Raw genomic sequence first — 7,174 nt, 5'->3', positions numbered from 1 at the left:
AGACACTTGCTGAGAGCGCCAGATTCCCCCCCCCAACTTCTCCACCAGCTGCTGGATGGCCCGTTTCCCCTCCTGCCCATGGCATTGGGGGTATATGCCCTCTCAGGCCCCCCACAAGTTGCCCTTCCTTAAAGCATGATTTAATGTATTCCTGAGCTTTACATTTGCAAATGAAATCAGCAACTGGCAAAACTACAGGCAATGTAATATGACTGGACACTTGTTTTTCAGTCCAATAATGTCTGTCAGAAGGTAGCATTCAAAAACATAAATATGGAATTCTTACTGCTTTGCTAGTAAGTTAGGAAATTGTTAAACTGAATTCTAGCAACTGTCACCATAGAAACACAGGAACTGTCATTCTGAGTCAGACTATTGCAGTTCAACCAGTTCAGATTCCTGTTTCCCTGAAATTGGCCAGCATCAATGATAAGGGAAATGTGCAAAAAACCTGTGCAGGGAACTTCTTCCTAACTCTGGTCAAGCCTTCATGCCCTAAAGCATCACAGTATAAACCCTTCTAAATGTTTTTAAATCCTGTCTAACATAGCAGCAGATGTCCTCATTCATCCAACCCTCTAATCATCTCTTAATCCTGCTAAGATCTTCACCTCAGGGATGACTGTGGCAGTGAGTTCCACAAGTTAATTGTGCATTGTGCAAAAAGGCATTTCTTTTGAGCAGTTTTAAATTTGCTGAATCTCCCATTTCATTTAGTGTCCCTTAGAATTGTATTATGAAAAGTAATAAATATAGTGCACAGTTTACCTTATCTATATTATCAGTATGTTGTATACCTCTACCCTGCCCCCTATTAACTGACTCGATTTGTTTTGCAAACTGGGGAATGAAGGAGCAGCATATGCCGCATTGCAGGTTATATTTTAGTGTTTTTAACACCCCTAAGATCTCATATATTCCCTACATATCCATCTGATCATAGTGCTTTTGTAGAGCATAAAAATAAGCAATTTACTATTTGCAACGTAATAGCCTTTCTCCAGATTAATTTTGCAGAATGAAAGCAAGGATACATTGAATGGTGCCCACTCCTTAATACCTTATCTATTATAACCCTAAAAAGAAGGTAAATTTTAAATTTTACTTGTAATCTTTCTTCTCTGTGTCATAGCCTTCAGATACATTGAAGAGAGAACATGATTTGAATACGAACATGTTTTTTCCCTGTTCCAAATGTGAGATATATGATGTGCTGTTCGTCCATCGAGGTCGATGAGGACCACCCAGTGTCATCAGTTTAGTTGGGGGTGGGTTCGGAGATGGCTGATTAGTCCAATCCGAGCCCGAAATTGACGGTTACAGTGGGGACATGAAAGATTGGACTGCCGACTGGAGGAAGAGAAGATACCTGCCCTGGACTTGCGAAGACGACGTTTCTCTGCAGCATAACGCAGTCTCTTTTGTTCATGGGCTATTGCACCATCATGTATTCGTCTGTGCCAGGCGGAACGATCATCAGCAATACTCTCCCAATTTCCAGGATCTATGTTACAGTTCTTAAGAGAGGCCTTAAGGATGTCTTTGAATCTCTTCTTTTGACCTCCAAGAGATCGCTTGCTGTGTTGTAATTCACCATAGAGCATCTTCTTGGGCAATTGATCCTCAGACATGCGCACAACATGGCCAGCCCATCTGAGTTGTGCCTTGCAAAGCATGGTGTGAATGTTTGTCATATTAGCCTGTAGAAGAACATCTGGAACTTTATACTGCCATCTTATCTTCAGCAGTTTCCGTAAACAGTTCAGGTGGAAGTGATTCAGCTTTTTCGCATGACGACTATATACAGTCCAGGTCTCACAAGCATAGAGGAGGGTGGGCAAGACGACCGCCGAGTAGACTTTTAGCTTGGTCTCAGTCTTAATGCCTCTTCGAGCCAAACATTAAGTTGAAGCCTTCCAAAAGCTGCACTGGCTCTGGTGATTCTAGCATTCACCTTCTCGTCGATGTTGGCTGCCTTCGATAGAGTGCTGCCAAGATATGTAAACCTGTCCACATTATCGAGCTTCTGGCCATTGACAGTGATGGATGGCTCAGTGTAGTCACAGCCAGGAGTGGGCTGATGCAGAACCTTGGTTTTTTTGGTGGAGATCGTGAGGCCGAAGCTCATGCACGCTGAGGAAAATAGATTCATGCAGTGTTGCATGCCTTCTTGCGTACCTGAATTGAGGGCACAGTCATCCGCAAATAGAAAGTCACGAATGGTCTCGACCTGAACCTTGGTTCTGGTCTGAAGCTTCCTCAAGTTAAATAGCCTTCCATCAAAACGGTAGCGCAAGTCGATCCAGACATTATTTTCTCTAAAGGCATCGATCAGCACAGCAGAGAACATAAGGCTGAAGAGACTGGGGGCCGGGACGCATCCCTGTTTCACACCGTTTGTGACTGCGAATGGCTCTGAATAATTGCCACGATCTTGGACTCTGGCAAGCATGCCGTCATGGAACTGCTTCACCATTTCAATGAAGGTATCTGGGCATCCAAATTTGGCCATAATCTTCCAGAGGCCCTCACGACTGACAAAGTCAAATGCTTTAGTTAGATCCACAAAGACAGTGTAGAGCTGGATATGCTGTTCTTGAGATATATGATATGGCATCAATCAAGGACAAATTCTTTCAATTTGATCAAAAATATTTGTTGTGTGGAATATTAAAAGCCATATTTAAAATTTTATTAAATCAAAACCCCTGAGCTTTATCTGTTTGACTGGAAGTCCTGATTATTTGATTTGAAGTTGAACCATATAGATATGTCTGATAACAAAAAGCTGTAAAGGTTAAGCACACATTGGCAACCATAATTTACCAACGAAAGTTATCTTGACTTTTTTTAATCGTTTTTGGAAAGTTTTTAGCAGAAAAACATTTGGTTTACATTTGTCCCCTGGCTGACTCTATCAATTGTTCTATTAAAAAATCAATGTTATTTCTAAAAATAAGGTTCTGTCAAACCAGGAACAGAAAGGAAGTGAAATAAGTTAAACGAATTTGAACTGAGTGCCAAATGTTTGCTTTATGTGCTGAATGTCTCAGATTAATTTTGGGTACTAAGTATCAAAGCGCAAAAGGCATAACACTTGTGAGGTGAATCAAGTATTTTCAACTCCAATCTAAACACCTTTAAAAAATCCAAGCAAGGGATAAAATGATCTGAATCTTCAGGGGTGGGGAAGTATTTGTTATAACAAATTTTATTTTAATTTTACTTAATAGTCACATCTGACTAAGCTCATCTGGTGTAACTGAATGTAAAACATTCAAAAAACAATGAGTCTAAGCCTACCAAATTCATTTTGTACAGATTTTTTGTGGATGGGAAGAGAGACTTTTTTTTAAAAGTCCTTGAAAGGCAGAGGTTTTATAAATCAGTTTGAAAGAAATGTCCTAACATGTGATGAGAGAGAAAAAAATATACACTGAGATCCCAAAGAGTTCCAAGAGAAGTTTATTCTAATGTATCCTCTGACCCAAGACATTATCTCCTGCTTCTAGGAAACAACTACAGCCATTATGTAAGGAAGGGTCATTACTGATGTGAACTATTTAAAATGTATAGTAATGGGGCCGAGGAAGGAAGGGGCAAGCCAAAGGCAACCAGTCCTCTGCTCAGCCTGGAGCATGATGCACCACCTCCCAAGCCCTTACCACTGCCCAGAGTGCACAACATGGCGTTCTGGTGTGGAGCTGTGGTGTCAATTTAAAGGGCTCAGGGCTCCTGCCACTGCTGAATTACTGGGCCCCAGTGATTCCATCACCTCCCTAGGATTTTTGACACTGTGCAGTGCTATAGCTGTGCTTTACTACAGGTGAATTATACAGTACACAGCAGGGAGGTGTAAAGGGGAGGAACAGGTTTTGCAGCACTCCACTGATTAAGCCCCATGCCTGTGCTTCACCACCCACCTAGTAAAACAATTTTTCTTAAGATCCAACCTAGACCTCCCCCACTGCAACCTGAAACCACTGCTTCTTGTTCTGTCACTGCTACCACTGAGAACTGCCTCTCTCCATCCTCTTTGGAAACCCCCTTTAGTAGCTGAAGGCTGCTATCCCATTACCCTTCACTCTTCTCTTCTGCAGACTAAATAAGCCCAGTTGCCTCAGCCTCTCCTCAGAAGTTATGTGCCCTAATAATTTTCTTTGTCCTATTCTGGACTCTTTTCAATTTGTCCACATCATTTCTACAGTGGGGGACCCAACAGGATGCAGTATTCCAGATGTGGCCTCATCGGTGCCGAAAAGAGAGGAATAATCATTTCTCTCAATCTGCCGGCAACGTTCCCATTAGTACAGCCCAATATGTTGTTAACCTTCTTGGCAATAAGGGCCTTATATCACAAGCATTAATTATATTACTGTAATGACTATTTCCAGGGAAAAAGGGTTAAAGGATCAGAACCAGCTTAGGGCATGTTCCTGGTTCTACTGAAATCAGTGGAAGTTTTCCAATTTACCAACAAAAGCAGGATCAGGCCCTAGTTCATAAAATCATTAGTTTTGGTTAATGTTAAACATACTACCAGCTATTTTACATGTTTCCAATATACACTGAAAGATTCCGTTTTGTGCAGCTCATATTTTATTGCATTCCTTGGAGTCAGCGACAAAATGTATGTGGTTTAAAAGTTGTTTACATTTGTCATCTTTTGGTTTACATTTTTTATTTCACTAATGGATCATGTTACCACTCTTCTGTGGATTAGCATTAAAATGGGATACTGTTTTTTACATTACACAGTAACATCTTATACTCAAATAATTGCTAATCTCATCTCACTGAAATAATTCTTTGTTCCATATTCAAGTCCCTTGGATCTCTGGATCCTCATGGTAAAGTGGCTTGGAAAATTACTGAGGGACTGTTGGAGTCAGTTTTCCTTGGGGTGTAACTCTAATGATTCTAATGGAGTTGTGCCAGAAGAGAATTCGGCCCTTGATATAAACCTCCCATGGGATGTTCGTTGTTCTATTATACAGACCATGTTCATGCTACATGCATACAATAAACTTTGAATAATCCATCCCAGAGAAGCAAGCTTTGTTAGGCTGATTATTATGTGAAAATACATAACTAAAAATTATGCTTCAACCCCATAAATCCAGCTTGGAATAGTCAAGTCAATCTCTATCCAGCATACTAATGATATAACTATTTTTTATCTCATTCCCCAATATTTATTTTCAAAGGCTTTGAGCTTGCACTAGGTTACATGTTGCCTGCACAGGTCACTTCACAGGTAAACCCATGATCCTGAAAAACTCGGTCAGATCCAGAAAATACTTACACATGCTTATACTATGCGCATGCATCAAGTTACTCACATATATGGTTTTGCTAGATCAGACTTTTATCTGCATAAATCTGTTTTAAACCATATCAATAGTATTAATATTTTGAACAGAAAAAAGAGCCACTGTGTAATTTAAAAAATATAGCAACCCTTAGCATTTGTATAGCACTTTATATCTTCTGGGTATTATGCAAACAAACTAAGAGATATAATGCAATGAAGCCTTTTTCTTCTAGTGAAGCCTTTCCTTCCATATGGTAAAGGCAGTCTGTTTTCTAACAGTATCTAACAGTGGAAGACATCTGTTTGCCTTTCATATCAGATCATCAACCTGTTAGAATAAAGCCTCTCTATTCATCTGAAACTAACTTTTTCTTTTACCCCTCCAGCACACAAGGGTTTGATGCTGATATGTTTTCCAAGGGAAGGTGAAATATTATTGCAATAAGTAAAGTGAATATAAAAAAAGCAAACTAGCATCATTTCATTTTTCTTTTTCTACACAAGTAAAATTAACTTCTCTCAATGTAGCATCCAGCAATTATAAAAGATTCAGTGTGCGGAGGCAGGGAAGTATATTACTGTACAAATATAGACTATAATTATTCATAAACAAAGATATATGTTGAGCCTGTTCCTGCAGTCCTCATGCAGGTAAAAATTCCCATTGACATTCGCTTTGACTTGGCTCCAATGGAAATTGTGCCTTAGTGAGGACTGCAGAATCTTTCATGTTAACATAACTGTATGGATTCGCATTTGACTACATCCCTTGGGTAGATTTCACATTAGCAAATGAGATAAAGGACATGCCACATTTATTATTCCTTTTTTAAGATATATGTGGTTGGATCAAATCCAACTATCCAGCTCATGCTTATCTTTTCTAACTCTACGTAGAAAGTTAAGTACCCCACATACTTCATTAAAGTTTGTAGATTGTTAGATCGCTCTCTACACATTTAGCCTCTTTTTGTGTTAGTGAACCATTAGCAATCCAAATCTAATTTTATCCTAATGTATTCAGTATACCTAAGTATCCACTCCATAGCTTGGACAAATAATTCTTGGTTTATGGATGCTGTTGGGTACCCATGTTATATAATTAGCCACATGGAATTCCTTCTGCTTCTTGTCAGATGCTTTGTAAACAAGAGAATCAGGAATAGTGAATAACTCACTTCAAGCATGAATAAACCTGTTAAAATTAATGAAACTGAACATTTTTACTCATCCCCAGGAATTATCTAAGTACTCATGTGACTAAAAAGTAACATGATCCAATGAATCACAGCCAACTGAATTTGTTCATGAATCAGATGGAGGGAACGGGTTGTTTTGTTTCAATCTAACCAGCTCTAAACAAATGTTTTAAAATGCGTATTTCTTTTAAACGGCAGCCTTAAACTTGAATCACTTCCCCGATATAATCTATTTGTGAGTACGTAAAATGTGATGTTATAAATATAGATTATCATTATGGTGGCAGTGTACTGATATAAGTCTTCAGCTATAAGGGAGTTTTCAATGCAGTTGGTGAAGACAGAAAGATGATCACAGCATCTGCATCAGTAGCTGAAAAGTAGAGACCATTAAGAGTCATGATGGTGACTTTACACATGGAGAGTCCTATAAGCTGGAGGAAATCTCATGTGACTAGATCTACAAACTTTAGGAATCATTTACACCACTGGAGTGGTCCAACATTACTGAAAATGTTTTGAGTTCCACTGAATGTAATATCTGACATTTGGACATTTTAAACCCAGAGCTGAGTATAAATAAGAAAGTCACAAAATTCTCAGTTTTTACTCATTCTACTCTACAAGTCTAGCTATATAGGGTATGTCTACACTACCACCC

This window comes from Pelodiscus sinensis, chromosome 1, assembly GCF_049634645.1.
Source record: "Pelodiscus sinensis isolate JC-2024 chromosome 1, ASM4963464v1, whole genome shotgun sequence".
Lineage (NCBI taxonomy): Eukaryota > Metazoa > Chordata > Testudines > Trionychidae > Pelodiscus > Pelodiscus sinensis.
This window is presented reverse-complemented; position numbering follows the sequence as displayed.